Source organism: Pan paniscus, chromosome 14, assembly GCF_029289425.2.
Source record: "Pan paniscus chromosome 14, NHGRI_mPanPan1-v2.0_pri, whole genome shotgun sequence".
Taxonomy (NCBI): Eukaryota; Metazoa; Chordata; class Mammalia; order Primates; family Hominidae; genus Pan; species Pan paniscus.
Window position 1 is genome coordinate 107,517,340 of NC_073263.2, and position 19,221 is coordinate 107,536,560.

At 35.9% G+C, this 19,221-nt stretch overlaps 1 long non-coding RNA gene across 1 annotated transcript in view; it reads right to left on the reverse strand.

Annotated features, from left to right (window-relative positions):
- Positions 1-19,221, reverse strand: part of LOC117975654 (uncharacterized) — a 144,092-nt gene that overhangs the window by 70,233 nt on the left and 54,638 nt on the right. The gene's annotated exons all lie outside the window — the stretch shown is intronic.

Genomic DNA, 19,221 nt, shown 5'->3' on the forward strand with positions numbered 1-19,221 from the left:
CTTTCTTTGCTTTCTTTCTCTTTTTTTCTTTCTTTCCTTTTTTTTTTTTTTTTTGACAGAGTCCCGCTCTGTTACCTAGGCTGCAGTGCAGTGACAAAATCTCGGCTCACTTCAACCTCCACCTCCCAGGTTCAAGCGATTCTCCTGCCTCAGCCTCCCAAGTAGCTGGGATTACAGACACACACCACTATGCTTGGCTAGTTGTTTTGTAGTTTTAGTAGAGACGGGGTTTCACCATGTTGGCCAGGCTGGTCTTAAACTCCTGAACTCAAGTGATCCACCTTTCTCGGCCTCCAAAAGTGCTGGGATTACAGGCGTGAGCCATCACGCCTGGCCCTGACTTTTCCATGCATACTGTAGTCGACATTCCCAGAGTCCCCATCCTTCCCTCCAAAGCCTCTGCCTCCATACCTGTAACCATGCTGCCCCTGCCCCATCTGCCCTTTCTCCCTCTCCACAGGTCAGATCCAGTGCACATGCCAGTTTTTGAGTGATGGCTTTTATAATCTACACTCCCAAATAGAAATTAGCATTTCCCTGCTTCCTGAGACCATCTGTATTTGCATTTGTACCTCTATTATAACACTTAACGTATTCTGTGGTGTATTATAGTGAATTATAAACAGATTCTATCTTCCTGACGAGATTCCAAGCTCCTTAAAGGTTTTCATTTTTGCATACCCTGAGTTATCTTGCGTAGAAACTGATATATTGCACAATATTGGTTGAATTGAATTGGCGAAAGATGAATTGAGGTTGTTTCAGTAAGATTCAACTGCCACATGATAATGAAATGGCATCAGTCTTCTTTATGAAAAGTTATCCATTGGCATCTGCACACTCAGTTCCAAGTAAGTTACCAAGTGTCAGATCAGATACGAGAGAGGGACAAACAACAACAACAAAACTCAGGTAATTCTTTGCCTTTGGGAAGATAATACATTAGTCCATTGTGTGTGTGTGTGTGTGCGTGTGTGTCTATACCTCACCTGGATAGGGATCAATGTTTCTGCCTTTTTGTAACTGCTCTTCTCAGCTTGTGACTCCTTACTTTCCCCGTTTCATACTCTGCCTTCTACCTTTATTTTCCATCGCTTAACTTTTCCAAATGAATATAGGGAATATATGAGTGTGCATATACACACACATTTGTATACATGCATATATTAACAAATATCCATTCACCATATGCCTAAAATAAGATATGCACAGCTTCTTCTTTCATTAGCAAAGTAATTATTCCTATCTAAAAATATTTAATAAGAAACTGAGTATTTATTATAACCTGATCTCTCTTTATAATCCTTGGAATTATTTTGCTATCATTCCACAGCACACAATCTGATATTTATTTTTGCAACTTATGGTAACAGTTCAGTAATGTTGGGTCCTGACTCACTGATCGAATGCTGTTTTGTAAGAGCCTCTCAGTCCTTTCAGTGTTCAAGCTGGCCCAGTCACTGTGTGCAGCTGATTAACTGGAGTTCATACATTTTCCCCTTTATGCTCCGTGTGGCTTCTTGCTCTATGAATTTATCCTGGCTCAGCTAACCAATGCTCTTTCAAATGCTCCAAGCAAAAGGCTTTAATGTGAGAACTATGTTAGTATTTTTTTTGTTTACAAAGTATGACAATTAAAAATAACTGTGGCAAGGTCCAGGAAATGAGTAGGAAGGAGGAAAAAAGAGTATTCACAAACATGCTTTCAAAAAATAAATTCTCAAACTAAGTACTTTTATTATGAAAGTCAGTGTTAAATGTGGACCAAATGACATCACTGGAAAAAAAGGGAAAACAATTCTCAAAAAAAGCAGTCAATCTAGTGTCCTTCTAGAAATATTAAATGCCATGTGAAAAAGGAACATTTACTGGGGTTTGCTGTAATAAAACCATGGACTGTAAATTATAATGACTCATTCAGAATGTCTTTTAAGTTTGTTTCTAATCACTGAGTGATTTGACTTGAAATGGTTGTAGCTTCTCCTTCTCAGCCATCTATACTTATCAGTTTAAAACTGCATCTATACTTGCCATATAAAGCTGCATTCCTCATATCTGTCTGACACTTGTGTATTTCCAAGAAAATTGAGAGTTTAGGAAGATTCAGCCTCGAAATTTCCACCAATGCTCTCAGAATACATAAGTATTCAGAGTTCAGCCTATAACGTTGACTCTCCTACTTTGTAAATTATTATTGTTTTGTTTTTTTAAAATTGTAAATGTCTCTTACACTTAAACTCTTTGGTATATACCCTCGTATTGTGATATACCCTCAGATCACAATATAAGGGTATATACCAAATAATAAATAACATATGTAGAGTGGTCATTTATGCCTGTAGAATTGCTCATCAGGAATGTCACTAATAAGCTTTCCAGAATAAATAATAACAAATAATATCAGCAATGGACTCCCTCCCTCTTCAGCCCAGCTCTCTTGGCTAGGGACTCAAGGCAGAATCAGATCCTAGAACTTCATATGAAGCCATATGCTTTATTTTCTTCAAGTACATTTCTTAGAGATGCAATACCAACTTGATATTTGTTAATTACAAAAACAAAATATGCTTCGATTGTATAATCTTTGCAAAAGAAATATTCTCATTTACCCTAGTTGAGTAGCTTAGGGATCATCATAGATCATCATGTCATCATAGATCCTAGAAAATTAGACCAATAATTTCCACAGATATCATTAAGTTTAATCATTTAATTATGTCCATTCTGTGATTTCCAACTTTAGTTTTTATCAATAATATTATAGTTTTATAAATGACAAGGATGTTGACACTAATAAAATGGTAGTAAAACATGGAAACAATGGTTAGACTTCAAATATTTTGATTTACCTACCAGTAGGATAAATCCAAATTCCTCAAAGATTTATCTGTCTACCAAACTAATTTTCAGAGATAATGAACATTTAGCTCGTGTTTTCTTAAATCTTTATGGGATTGGCTTTACAGATCACCATAAACACATTGGTTTGGCCTCCACTTATATGCACCAATTTTTTCTGCTCCAAAGAGCATTTAAGAAGCAGAGCAGAACCCAGGTCTTTGCCTCCCCTTGAGAAGCTTAAGTCTAATTGAGAAATTGGAGTAAGAAAATGTAAAATGAAGAGACACAGAGATTTTTTTAAAGTTACATTCACATTTTAAAGGAAATTATTTTTTCAAAGACTGTTTTAGCATAAACATTTTCTATGGATTGTATCATTCTGGGAACATTATTAGTGACATTTCTGATGAGCAATTCTAAGGGTATAAATGACCACTCTAAGTATAATGGATAAAGTCACAGTAACAGGAGACAATGTTGGCAATCTCATTACTACACATCTTTTAAACTTCAATGGCACCATACTTATACTTGTACCTCTAAATTTAAATGTGAGTGGGGTCAATTAAATTTATTTTTTCTGTAGCAAATTCCATTTGAAAGTATTGCCTGGATAAAACTCACTCCTGAGTCTAAAATGTAAGTCAGTAAAAGTCAAACAAATCTATAAAGATAAGCAGTCACACTAGTGAATGGCCGTTAATCAACATGCCCTTTTAGCATCCAACTTCAAGGATTATCCCCAAAATGATACTGCTATCATCATAAGTGAGTGTGCTTGAAAAACCAGTTTTATGAGGGATTTCAATTCTACGTAACAACTGGAAGTCCATGTTTTTTAAAAATGACTTATTCAGATATTTTGTATCATGTAGACCAATTCTCAAAAATGATTGCTTCATAACTTTGGTTTGATTTCCATATTGACACATATTTTACATCTTCTATTTAGTACCTATCCAGGTGTACCTTGGTTTATAATTCTTTCCATTATATTACATTTTCATTTTCCTTTAATTAAACTGTTGGATAGCAATTCTTAATCCATTGGTGTGTTAGGACTCAACAATTCATGCCAAATTTCTTCAGTTATGCTTAAATACAAAAATTTCTGCTGCCTGCTTTTTCTTTGCAATGAGCATATATATATATATATATATATATATCTTTAGCAAAATCAAAAGTATAGAAAATAAAACTCTTTGAAATACAAAAATAAGTAAAAATGAAAAATGGCAAGGATACAAATTGTTGCAAGTTAACAGTAAATCATAAACTGCTTTGCAAATACTAAAATTGAAAATGAACAAAATGGAACTGATACTTCTGAAATGAACATATGGTATCTTACCCTTTAATAAATGGGTGTTAGTATCAACAGCAAAAATGTAGAGAACACTTAGTCAAAACTAAAGCCAAACTACACACTAGATAAAATAAATTAAAGCAGTGCAAAAACAAAGAAAAAACACTCAAAATTTGTTGTTGTTGTTTTTGTTCAGATAGTAAAAACAAGTGTAATTTAAGGACCTGTAAAATCAGACATGGGGAAGTATTATTCAAGTAGATATAATGTAAGAGGTAAATAGGTAAATGATAGATGTTCCCCTTTTTTTCTTAAAGAACATCACTTTCTAAGACATCTCATCAAATGAGTTCAACAAAACAGCACACCGAGTGAGCTTTTTTCAGGGAAACTCCAAGAATCCACAATCCCTCCAGTAGTCAAGACATGTTCCCCAGCAGAACCAGGAAGTTCACCAATCACCTGATAAAGAAAATTGATAACCTATTTAAAAATGTATCTTAATATACGCTTAGTCTGAAGGAATCCAGTAAACACCAGAATACACTTAAGGTATGCTTCTTTCACTCTAAACATGTATAACTGTAGTGATATCTGATTCTAGACGCACACTTCACTAAAAATATAGACTGTATTATTGTGTACAAATACAGTCAAGAAAACAAGCAGGAAATAGGACTAGAACTACAACATGCGTGTGGATGCGTGTGTGTGTGTGCACACACAAAGAACAAGAGAGATGATTTTCTTAAGGTCAGCAACATTGTCTATGGTTGATCAAAAAGTGATATTAATTTGCAAAATTAAAATTTGGTCAAACTTAGTATAGTAATTCCTAACAGTTTAATAATTAAGGATTTCCTCTATTCTCCTCTGAACTTCGTGGTTTAAAAGGTTTTTCATCTTCCTTCTGAGAAAAACTGAATATATTTAGAATTAATGCATTTTCCATTATATCAAAGACAAATTTAACTAAAACTACAGTAAACACAGAACATAGCCAATAAATGTTAAAAATGAGTGTTTAGTTAAGTGCTGTTTACACTGGAATATTTAAAGGAGCAGTGTGTATGTAGGATTCTGAAAACCAGTGTCAAACGCCATTTGATTTAGAATCAAGAGATCCTGCTATAAATCTTAGTTCTCAAATTTACTGGTTGTAATTTCTTAAAGAAACTATTCAGACCCTCTTCAGGAACTTCAGTCTCTGTGTCAGTAAAACTAAAGACACCATCGCACCAGTATCACAGGGTTATTGTAAAAAAAATTTCTTTAAAGAATGTTGTATATGTTTTACGACGTATATAAACACCAGACACATATTAGTATTATACTTTGAAGCACTTTGATTAATATTTTTGGCTTATAGAAATAAACTGTAAATGATTAGATTATTCAAATTAATGGTGAAAGGGATTTTGCAGTTTTTTCAGCAAAGGTCCTTGCAAAAGAATAACATATCATGTAGTACAGGGACAGTATAGAAGCACACAAACAGCATCATAATAAAAAAGTCAGCAAAGACCTACCCTTAAGAATCCAGAAACACAATAAGCAAATTACTGACCTCACCCATCTGTGTTCGCGTTTTGTGGCAATCCATGTGAAATAATGATGGCAAAAACACTGTCCTTACAAAATGCTGTTATTAGTAATTATCATAATAAAAGCAGTAGTAATGGAGATATACATGAGACAAGGGGTTAGAAAAATTTCAAAAATGTTCATATTCAAACCTACAAACAAATAGTAACATCGTATGAATTAAACTTTGATTCAAGTTCATAGTTATGAATTTACATTATGAATAAAGACTATGAATATCTATATAAATAAAGGAAAACTAGTATTAAGTAAAAGATGTAAAGAAAAATGTGCCTTCAAAATACCAAAGTGATTTACTTAGTCAACAAAGATTTATATACGAGTCTGTTTTAAGTACAGTAGGATCAAAGTATAGATAAGAAATAACATCCAGTTCTGGCAAGGATAAAGAGAAATTGCCCTCTCACATATTTCCAGTAAATAGGCAAATTACTACATCTTCTTTGGTAAATATTCTGGAAATATCTTCTAAAATTAATAAAACATATAAACTTTGACCTGTCTGTTCCGTGTTTGAAATCTAGCCTGAAGAGATGAAAGATATGTGAATAAGCATATATGCATAAGGATATTTACTGTAATATTGTTTATAGTTGCAAAATAACAACAGTAATAATTTTACCAAATCTGAAAAAAGATATTAATCATGAGGGGAATATATTAAGAGTTTTTACTTTAAACATATTTAGTTAGGTCTATATATTCTGACCTGGAAAGAACTCCATGATATATTATTAAATAAAAAAGGAAGTGGATACAAAAGTCAACCCAAAATGAATTAAAGACTTAAATGTAAGATCTAAAACTATAAAATTAACAGAAAAAAAATATTGGGGAAACACCATAGGGCATTGGTCTAGGTAAAGATGTTTTAAGTAATGCCTCAAAAGCACAGGCAGCCAAAGTAAACATGGACAAAACGTGTTACATCTAGCGAATAAGCTTCTTCACAACAAAGAAAGCAATCAACAAAGTCAAGAGATAACCTACAAAATGAGATAATCTATCCAACAGGGATTAATAATCAGAATATATAAGGAACTCAAACAACTCAATAGCGAAATGATGTGGTTTGGCTCTGTGTCCCCACCCAAATCTCATCTTGAATTTTAATAATCCCCACAGGTCAAGGTGGGACCAGGTGGAGAAAATTGAATCATAGGCGTGGTTTCCCCCATACCATTGTTTCGGTGGTGAATAAGTCTCATGAGATCTGATGGTTTTATAAATGGGAGTTCCCCTGCACAACCTCTCTTACCTGCCACCGTGTTAGACGTGCCTTTGCTTCTCCTTTGCCTTCCACCATGATTGTGAGGCCTCCCCAGCAATGTAGAACTGTGAGTCCATTGAACCTGTTTTCTCTGTAAATTACCAGGCTTGGGTATGTCCTTATTAGCAGTGTGAGAACAGACTAATGCACAAAATAACCAATAATCTGATTTTTAAATGTGCAAAAGACTTGAATAGACATTTCTCAAAAGAAAACATACAGACTTATGAAAAAAAAAGCTCAACATCACTAATCATCAGAGAATTGCAAATCAAAACCACAGTGAGCTATCATCTCACCCCAATTAGAATGGCTATCATCAAAAGACCCCCCCAAAAAAATGCTGGGGAAAATGTGGATAAACGGAAACTCTTACATACATTGTTTGTGGATGTAAAGTAGTATAGTTATTATGGAAAAGAGTATGAAGGTTCCTCAAAAAATTAAAAATACAACTACCATATGATCCAGTAATCCCACTGCTAAGTATACCTGAAAGAAAGGAAATCAGTATATTAAAGAGATATCTGCACTCCTATGTTTATTACATCACAACCCACAATAGCCAAGATATGGAATTAATGTGTCCATCAATTGATGAATGGTCAAAGAAAACACAGTATATATACACAATAAAATACTATTGAGTCTCACACACACACACACACACACACACAAAACCCAATAAAATCCTGTCATTTGCAGCAACATAGATGGAACTGGAGGTCATTCCAGTAAAATAAGCCAGACCCAAAAAGACAGATAACTGCATGTTTTCACTTATATGTAGAAGCTACAAAAATGGACCTCATGGAACTACAGAGTTGAATGGTGGTTACAAGAGGCTGGGAAGGAAAATGGGGTGGGGAAGATGAAGAAAAGTTGGTCAATGGGAACAAAAATACAGTTAGAGGGAAACAGTAAGTCCTAGGATTTGATGGTAGAGTAGAGAAATTATAATTAACATTATTTTATTGTATGTTTCAAAGTAGCTGGAGGAGAAGACATGTAGTGTTCACAATACAAAGAAAAGATAAATGTTTGAGGCAACGGACAACCCAATTACCCTATTTTGATCATTACACACTGTATACCTATATCAGAATATCACATGTACCCACAAAATATGTACAATTAGTAAATATCATTTTAAAACCTACAAAAAGATGTAAATTTGTGGGATGAGGAATATTTTTTCTTAGGTCTTAAGAGAATAAATATTAAAATGTTTTAAAAAAGGAGAAAAGTAGAAGACATTGAGTTCTGTTTAACATCTAATTATTAACTTTTTTACTTTATAAAACTTCATGGTACATAAACAACAGCTCCTTATTTTAATATTTTAATTGGATAAAAAAATTTTGAGGCTGGACACGGTGGCTCATGCCTGTAATCCCACCACTTTGGGAGGCCGAGGAAGGTGGATCACGTGGTCAGGAGTTCGAGACCAAGCTGACCAACATGGTGAAACATCGTCTCTACTAAAAATACAAATCTTAGCCAGGTGTGGTGGCATGGGCCTGTAATCCCAGCTACTCAGGAGACTGAGGCAGTAGAATCACTTGAACTCGGGAAGCGGAGGTTGCAGTGAGCCGAGATCAAGTCATTGCCCTCCAGCCTGGGCGACAGAGGGAGAATCCATCTCAAATAATAATAATAATAATAATTTTGAATAATAATGGCATAGAAGGTATACAGATGACTAAGAGTTTGCGTTCAAATAGCTTAAAATACAATAGGTAGTGCAAACTCATCAACAATTCTAAGAGAAGTTAAAAGGGAAAGCACTCAATAGGAGACCTTCACTCTATCACCAAAGCACATTAGAAGTGTCATGGGAAGTTGAGTCGTGGTTAAAACTGAACTGGAAAGGATTTGGGTAGAATGAGTGAATTTTGTCATACCCTTCCAAGAGTATTCTAGCCCCAGGGAAGCTGAAGACAAAGGCTGGGAATAGCTGAGTAAGGCACAACGTGGTGGGGTGGAAAGCCCGGTGACTTCCCAATCGCTCTGTCCAGGTGGCAAACACTGAGCAAGGCGAAGAGACACCATTCCCCACCTGACTTCCACTCTTGGAATCTAGCCCATTAAAATGTTTAGTTATATCTAATTTGGTGAAGTTTTGTATATGCAGCTAGAGAGGACTAAAATAATCCAGAGAAGGTAATAGAGACTTTCACTAGCATTTCTAAATACATTACGCTGAGCTATAATCTCAGTCTAGTAACACTCTAAATATATTGAAAATATAATTTAGTGACAGAAGAAAATGCTTATTAACAATCAATCTTGAAAAGATAGAACCTCCTCAAAACTCGTATATACAGATGGCACACTTATGGTGGGATCACAATAAAATGCTAAATAAGCCAATTTGGGTATGATCTTTGATAGAGTAATTGAATATTTGTCTTTGAAGGATTCTGATTTCCAAAATTACCCCCCATGCAGACCTGAACATCATTCAGGCAACTGCTTAGCACTTAAATAGCTTTCACAGAAACAGATGGCAATAATAAATAAATCTGCATATCAAATGCTTACTGGTAAAACTATAATGCTGTTATGAAAATTAAAATCTAAGCAAAATCGGTAAAAAAGAGAAAAAAGGTTAGCAGTTTCCCAAGTATAGTCCGAATGAACCAAAGCAACAGTTCTAAGCGTTGTGAAAGCATAAATTAAGACAAATATCTTCATGTTTAAATATCAAAAGAAGCTTATTAACCACGGATGGAGAGGAGAACTAGACATCCAAGTGTCCAAGATAGAATGCATATAGATGATGCCCATGTGGGACTCAACTTTGATGTCTTGATGACATCTACACATTCACTTAACCTAAAGTAGCTAATCAAACCACAGTTATCAAAGGAGGAATGGTTCTTTACTAAATGATACAGTAACATTTCCTACATAGTTTTGGTATCCCAGAAACTAAGAGAGTCACCATATTGGTTAGTCATTTCTTTTGCCACCAAGACAAACTCAAAAATATTTAGATCATCTTACCCTTTCAAATGATGCTCTGTGAGTATGAGAATGTCATTTATTTATTACCTCTTTATTAAGCAAAATATGTGAACCAATTTTATTTTTAATATCAAGTAATGCTCAATACTTCATGTATGCATCCCACTTCGAAATACAAGAGCATAGAGACAATTAACAAAGACCTACACAACATAATATTCATTTCAACCTGGAGTGAGCCATTACTAGCATGAAAGTCACACACCTTTAGCTTTTGATCACTGGCAAAATAATGGCAAAAAATCCTCTTAGACTCTCTAAACGTGCGCAAATATTTGCAATGCAATTTTCACTGACAGTATGGCACTGGGTACTTGCTCCCTAGCATATACAAGAAATGTAAGATAACTTTATGGTTTCTATGCCAATTACATCTAAAAAGCAGGTAAACAAAGTCATCCTATCACATTTACCTTCATGCTAAAATACCATATCTACTGTCGCTGGAATTTGTGTATTTATCAACTAATGTCTATTTTGAACAATTCATTCTCGCAGTAAAACAAGTGTATAGGCAAATGTACCACAAGATACAAACAGGTTAGGAAGTATGCTTTTGGACATCTGGAAAACCTCACCAAGTTTTATAGCTAAGAACACCATCAGAAGTTCTGGAAAGAGAAATCCAAATTTACTGCTTTCTGGTGACTTTGCTTCAGAAAGAACAACAATACAAATAACAAACAGTCACTTTTCTGGATGAGCAATATATTTATTGACTCTGGACAGAGCTCACATATCATCCTGCTCTATTTCAAGCCTGCGGAATGTCACCATCTAGACACCAACCCACCTCACTAAATGTTTTCACAGTCAAGTTTCCTGAGAGAAGAGATGATTAGCTCACCCTTCGTCCATCCTCACTTCCATTCACCTCTCAACTTCTGCTTTCTTGGAACCCTTCCTTTCAGGATTTCTGGGATGTCACTCTATAGAGATTTCTTCCCTTTCCCTTCACGTGACTTCTCTGCAGTCCCCTGTCTCTTTTACTCTGCTCGGTCTTTCCAGGTAAATGATTCCTTAGTCCTCTGTCCTTGGTTCTCTTTTTCCCTTAGGTTACATAGACAGGCTTCACAGAGGAATCTCATTTACACCCCTTATGTACAGGTCACACCTAAATCTTTATTGCCAACTGAGATCTATTTCCTAATCTCAAATTCTTCATAGCCAATTGCTGCTGGAAATATCCATCTGAGAACTTCAATCTCAGTGGTTTGGAAACTAATGTCATTAACTTCCTTGCCTTCCACTGGCCCTCCACATCTTCTTAAGCTCTTAGATTTCTTGTTCTGGTTAATGGAAACCTTGTCTTGGCCAATGAGGTATATTCAGTGACTGAAGAGTTTGAAGTTAATGAAAAAAAAAAGGATTCATTTTTCATTTATATTTGAATCCCCATCATTACATGGGAAAGAGTTGATGATCAATAATGGTTTTTTGAATGAATAACAAGTGAATTTTATAATGAAAAACATTGAGGCATAGACAACATTTTAAAATGAAACAAGAAGAAACAAATGTGGAACATGGAGACAAAAAAGAGCCAATTTGTTTTGTTTTGTTTTGAGAAACTGGGAAATAAAAACTTGTGCCTATGTGACATTAATCTTATAGGGATTGTCCCTTAGGCCTTTTAGCAGCAGACACTCTGTGAATATTTCTGCAATGACTTCATGAATTTACTCACTTTTCAAGAAGCTATATTTTACGCTTTAACCCAGTAATTGAATGGCTAACATTTTCAGGCTCTCTGATATTTGTTAATTAATTAGTCACAGCTAAACAATGCAAAGGACAAAAGAGCCTATTGTAGTCAGAATAGCATGGGCTTTGGAATATGTCAGAATTGGACACATGTCCTGTTTCGGACCATGATGTCCACACAACCTTTGGTAGCGGTTTACCTTCTCCAGCCTAAGTTTCTCCATTTGTAAGCAGGTTTAATTCTTCTTTCCTTGCATGTTCTGATCTCATCTCAGAAAATTTCAGAGGAGTATATGGAAACTGCCACACCAAATACAACACACAGCAATGGAGGCAAGATGTAGATTTTAGACTGGGAGACACCTTAACACAGAAGACTTTCACACCTGCTGGCAAAGCTCACCTGCATCAGAATCAGAATCTCTGGGAGTGGATCGAGCACCTACATTGTTACCAAGCTCTTGGGGTTCACCTGATGCACAAAAACTAAATGTATAGGGACCACTGCCTTAGACAAGGTCAGATATGTGTACTTTACAGCTATTTTTATTCTTTAAAGTAGCTTTCGAACATGCTCATTTCATCCAATTCTTACAAGGCAGACATTGATTCATTCATTAGCCCAGGGATAATTGAGCATCAGACACTATGCTAGGTGTTGAGGAGTAAAATGGAAAAAAAGACTAAACATTCCTTAGTAATGGAATATATAATTTCTGTTGCAAGCCTTACTCAAAGACTAACTCAAATAAATCTAAAATGACACTGTGCCATGTGTGAGGAAGGAGAGAGACACATGTCACTATGAAATATTCATCCTGGATGCATTGGCAAGGAAATTGTGGTTCACAAAGGCCAGCTACACCTTAAATCAGCCTCATCAGCCATGACCAAAAATAGTGAAAAACTGGATTTGTTTTATGATGAGCATTCCACCATCTGTGCAACTATTCTTATCAAATTCTGGCCTGTGCACAGACAACAGAGAGCAATAAGGTTCCCATAGAGCTCACATGTGATGAGCCGACCTCGAATCGCTGCAGTCTAGGAGTGCCAAAAGAAAAAAGGAAAAAAATCCCACGGATGTGCTGAAACACTATTTCAAAGCTGTGGCAGGGCCAAGGTCTGGAGGTAAACAGAAGGACAAACAGGCCAGAATCACACAGAGCAACCAGAAATAGACTCCTCTCAGATACTCTCATTCATTGTTGCCAGATTTGCCCTTCTTAAGAAATTCAGCAGGATAAAATTGTATGGCCTGAAAGTTGTACATATTTGTAGACCCAGAAACTATACTTTTAGGAATGAAATTTTTTAACATATGCTGAAAACATTTTAGGTAAATGGGTTTGATTTTGAAATGTTATTTATAATTTTTAAAAATCAGAAACAAATGTCTAACACTGAAAGAATATTTAAGTAAACATGCACTCCCCATAAACTTGAAAGTATGCAACTATAAATATTATAGAGTTTTTAAAGCATAATAACATACTTATCATATAAGAATAAATTAAAACTATGTAAATATGGATAGTTTGATCTGGCTTTGGACAAATGCAAGCACAACATCTGTGTCTGTGTGTGTGTGTGTGTGTGCATGTGTGTGCTTCTGCCTGTTGCAGGTGTGTACAGGTATATGCAAAGAAACCTGAAAATATACAAATATTTATTAACTCTGCCTTTTAATTGTATTCTCTCTTCTGCTCCTCACCCATGAACATTCATTTGAAATAAAAAGAAGAAATAATAAAAAAAAAAAACAGTGGCAGGTGTTTGTAAAAAGAACATAATTTTCCTGATGCACCACTTCTCCTCTGGCTGACCCAGAGGCTCAGAGGCTAAGACGAATACAACAACAGGCTTCTCAAAAAAGCAGCTGCAACTATGAAATTAATCAAGAGTAATTTTTACATGTGAACTGGTCAGTAAGACCTTAGAGCCACAAAACAGTCCCTGAAAAAGGCAGTTTCTTTCAGAAGCCTGCTAGCATAGTGCATATATTACAAACAAGACACTCATAGATCATTAAGACTATATCAAATGGCTATAAAATCTTATTTTAAAAAATTAGGTCAAATGGTCATTAAAATGTGCACATATATATGAGAGAAGAATAAGCCTATTCCTTAAACATCGAACTATGTCTAGACTTTAGCCAGGGTGTATTTCTTTAAAGACTCACTATCTCTTCCCCTCACCTCCTCTGCATCCATCTATTCATTAATGTAAGTCTTTGCTTTCCTGTGTGTCCTCTTAATTGGGAGCACTGGATTGTGTGGGGATAATAGCTACATTGCCTTATATCAAACCCCGTTGGGCTATCATGACATCAGAAAAATGCAACATAATAAGATCTCAAATTCATAAAAGAGGTCCCTCTAGAAGCCTTCGGGTGGTGACAAGTCAGTATCCAAGCTTGCCGGAAGGCCAGTGGTGTGCCGTGATGCCCTTTCACCTGGGGCTTGCTGAGCCCCATAGATCCGGGGGGGGACGAACAGGCTGCCCTCCCAGCTGGTAGCCATCTGCCTAAGTGACAACTGCCAGATGGGGAGAAAAAACTGAAATAGGGATTAAACATTAAATAAGAGAGGGTTTCTTGGAAAGCAGCATTGACATCGATCATTCATAAGACTTTTTAAAGTCTTGGAAATTTTTATTTGAAATATTTGGATAGGAATTTTTTAAAAAGACAAATAAAAAATTCCTGGATGAATATGTCCCATGTGCTAGACATGAAATGCCTCATGCTTCCTACAGAAAACACACTGAATTGATTTATAAATGTACTTGTTGTTCCGTTCTAACTTCAAACTCAGACAGATCAAAGAATCAATAAATATAGTGTTTTACCTCTCCCCATGGGAGAGGAGGCTCTTAGACTCTCCCCTAATCGAATTCCCAGTTGTTGTTTAGGTTAGAATCTCCCAAAGCTATTCACACAGGAGCCTCTCACCTGTGGGTTGTCTAACTTTGGAAACTGAACCCTAAGCAAAAGAAAGGATGAGAAATGATGGGCGCTGCCTCACCTCTTGCCCCAGTTTGCAAGTCATGACTAGGAAGGAAAGCAGGTCGTGGAACTGACCAGAATCAAAAAAAATTCACTGAGCTACATTTTTTAACCCATTTTGAATTACATCAGAAAAAGCAGGGGTTTTTCTCTGTGTCATCACAATTTTCTTTTTATTGCAAGCTTTTAAAGTTTAGGAAAAAATTCCAGGCTCAACAAACCAAGTTTTAAAAGATTGGAATCATAGTAGGGACCATATGTGCTGTTATTTAAAAAGGAAAATAGTAATTAACATTCAGAAGAAGATTAAGTCAGGGAGGTAAATACATTTTATTTTTCCTTTAAAGAAATTTAAATCCTGGGTAAAAGAAAGTATAAAAAGACATTTCTTTCCGACCATTCATCTTCCTAATCAAATCCAGATCAAACCCATAGCATGAACATGGACTTAAAATGGAATTAAGGAGAGAAGTCAGAGTTAAAGGAATTAATTGACAGCCATGGGTTTACAAGCCTTTTATTATCACAAAATGGGCAGTGGAGTTGCTTCTCAGACCCCAGCAAATGAGATTCAGACCTGAGGGGTTATCTCTGGGACAAGTGCACCAGAAAGTCTTTTTGCTGCTCAGCGGCTTGCGTTTACAGTGATGCCAGTTAATGCACAGGATTTTGGACACATTTGTATGGGTATTTTTTTTAAACCCCATTCAAGGACTGAGTCCATTTCTCCCCTTTTGGCCAGTAGTTGGCTCTATATAAGCACAAGCTTTATCTAAACTGAGGTGAAAACCTCTCATCAAAACTGACAAATGCAAACCCTCTAATTGGACATTTTCTGAAGTATTCAATTTGGCATCAACATAATTGCTAAAAGATAGTCTAACTTATTTTAATATATTTACATTTTTATAATGCAAAACTCTATAGCTCATTTTTTGTTCTGTAGCTTCTTGTCTTGTCTAATGTTTTTATAACAGAAATGCACAGACACACATACTCAAGCATGATACAAAGCAATCAGTGTTTATGTGGAAATTGTTTTTAAAGAGCTAAATCTGAACATTAATATTTGTCTATGTTTGAAATTTTACCATTAAAAAAAAAACAAGTTCAATATAGGCTCAATGTTTGATCACCAGATATAGTTCTAAGAAAATAATGATTACCACAAGTCCCGGAAATCTCACACGATTCCTACTGAAACATAGTTATCCATCTTCTATAATGAGTAATGATTCTGGATTGGAAGTATATACAGATGTCTATGTGTTATTGCAAAGCTAAGAAATATGTAGAACAGAAAAGATAGGGAAGAGTAATTTTATAAATGGCTAACTTTACTACTTTCTATATACCATATTGAGTAAACATAGGTCAGACAGCATTGAACATTAAACAAACAATTGTATTCTACAATTATGGGCATAGAAATAAATTCTTAAAATGTGCTTTGGTAAGATAAAGAACCAGTGACATTACTCCCATGTAGTTGTCACTGATCTGGCTAAATCAAGTAAACAGTAACTCCTCCAAAAGTTTCCAAACCCTCAAAGCACCACACAGTTAACTCAACAAGTGGATTAACTAAGAAACATTGCGAGTGAGGCCTGTCTTTCTCTGTTGCCCAGCACACTTTCAGGACATCCATTTTCTCTTTCCACCCAGGGCAAGGGAAATACATTATTTTCACAAAAAGGAATTTGCTCAGAAAGTATAAATTTGTATGCAATTCCCCAAGTCACCACATAGCAGTTCAGTTCTGCAGATATCATCAATTCCACGTCCACCGGCTTTGTATGTCAACATTAGCAATTCTTACCTCATGTTGGGTAATCTGGGTGACTTATTTTGCCAATTTTCTCATAGCATGTCACATTTTCTAAAGTGCTATGCTTTAGAAAAGTATTTCCTATTTTCCTGTAGCCAAAAATTTTAACATTCAGAAAACAGTGTCAAGTTTCTGGTGTATATTCTGATTCTGAGATGAGCTTTTATTTCATACTGCAGCTGCTATAAATCCCAAGGGAATACAGATAACGCAGTACATTTCACTCTTTTGACCATTTCTCTTAGGTTTTTCAAAGATAGTTATGGTTTCATAGATGTCCCTGTTTCGGGGCTCTTTGAAAAGTGCTGAAGAATGTAGAATTGAGTATCAAAAAAAAATCTTTTGGGATCTTCATTCTGCCACTTGCTTAGCTAGATGATTTGAAGCTAGAAACACCACTTCTCCAGCCTCAGTATCCTTATCTGAGAAATCGTGATTAAATGAGATAATTCATGTAAAGCGCCGAGCACAATGGCTGGCTCACTAAATGTTTCTTAGTAACAACAACATTCATGTCAATTGGCCATAAATCACATCACCAAGGATCTCCTGCAGCTATGACTTGCCTAACTTTCTTATAAACCACAATTAGCATGCAGGTAGTGCCAGGGTTTGTGGTGGTGTCTGACTGAGTTCTCTCCCACACACCCATAGAATAATCCAGCAGTGAAGGGGCAAGGGATGGCAATACCAAGCATGTGTACCAACACAGCCACTCTATGTCCCTAGACAATGTTAAGGCACTTTGAAGATATGGCAATAAACTAAACATTTCCTAGTTCTCTGATAAAATTCTATATACATCTAGCAGTGCCCAGCTAAATGTTATCACTAAAGCTTTGTGAGTAAACCATCCTTCTAAAAATCTACAAATTCTTACCCCAACCTCCGCAGGTTAGAGGAGAGCCTTTCCATGCTAATTATGGCAAACTTCCAACATCTACTTATATTTGTTCTTTCTCCCAGCCATTGTCGCACTTGGGGTGCCACGGTACAGAATGAGTTCCAGTTAGAGAACTTCTCCACAAGGCATTTAATTGTGCAACAGATCAGTTACAATCTGAGAAGTGCACAGGGAGTGCAGAAGGAAAGTACCTCAACTGAAATGCTGGCTGTGCGCAAATACTAATACTCAAGACAAAACACACCAAGCCATCGATAAAGTATTGCTAGAATAGAAAACATATTTTTAGGTCATGCATGGTGACTCACGCCTGTAATCCCAGCACTTCGGGAGGCCAAGTCAGGTGGGTTACCTGAGGTCAGGACTTCGAGACGAGCCTGGCTAACAAAAATTAGCCAGATGTCAGGAGTGTGCCTGTGGTCTCAGCTCCTTGGGAAGCTGAGGCATGAGAATCACTTGAACCTGGGAGGTGGAGGTTGCAGTGAGATAAGATTGCACCACTGCACTCCAGCCTGGGCAACAGAGCCAGGCTCTATCAAAAAAAAAAAATTAAAAATTTTGTACCACAAAAAAACATAATCAAGCTTAATTGACAAATAACCCAGAAAAGGATAGTTTTATTTTTTTAATATACAAAGAGCTCTTATAAACCAGCAAGAAAAAATATCCCATAAGGGAAAAGGGGTCACAAAATATCTTTGAAAAGATATTCTGCGAAAGAAAGAGAATGCAAATGGCTAAGAAATATACCACAAAAAAGTTCAGCCCCAATATTCAGTGGGTCAAGATAGTAAAAATGGAGTATGATTTATTTACTTAGTAAAAAATAGGTAAAATATTGACCAGTATTAATGTGTGAGAAAAGCAACATCTATGTAAGTTGAAGTATAAATTGCTCAACCTCCCTGAAAGTCACATATAGACAAATGTTTTAGACGCACAATCTCTAACTTAAAAATTAGGAAACTTCTTAAGGGTATATATACAAGGGTATGCATCAGAGTGTTACGTTAAACGCTAAAAAATGAAGACAATAGAGTTCTACCATTGGGTAATTGGTCAAAAAAATATATTTATACGTGTTAAAATTCATTGTGTAATATATATTTATTTAAATGTAAAGTATCAATTGTCAATAGAAAATAAAATTACAAAATAATCAAGAATTTAATGCTGCTGTTTCTGTAAAATTATTTACAGCTAGACTAACATTTAGAATAATGACTGTCAAAGACATGGTGGAATCCACACCCAATTAAGGTGGTAGTTCAAATGATATTTAATTAACTTTTAAAATAATGTCCCAGGGCCAAGGGTGGTGGCTCGTGTCTGTAATCCCTGCACTTTGGCAGGCTGACATGGATGGATCACTTGAGGTCAGGAGTTCGAGACCAGCCTGGCCAACATGGTGAAAGCCCATCTCTACTAAAAGAAAGAAAGAAAGAAAGAAAGAAAGAAAGAAAGAAAAATATATTAGCCAGGCGTGGTGGCACGTGCCTGTAATATCAGCTACTTGGGAGGGTGAGACAGGAGAATCACTTTGCTTGAACCTGGCAGGCGGAGGTTGCAGTGAGCCGAGATTGCACCACTGCACTCCAGACTGGGCAACAGAGCAAGACTCTGTCTCAGAACAAAACAAAAAGCAAAAACAAGGTAAAAGCCTGACTGTCATACTAAACTAAACAAATATTCTGTATTGTTTACATATTGCTATGAATGTTGT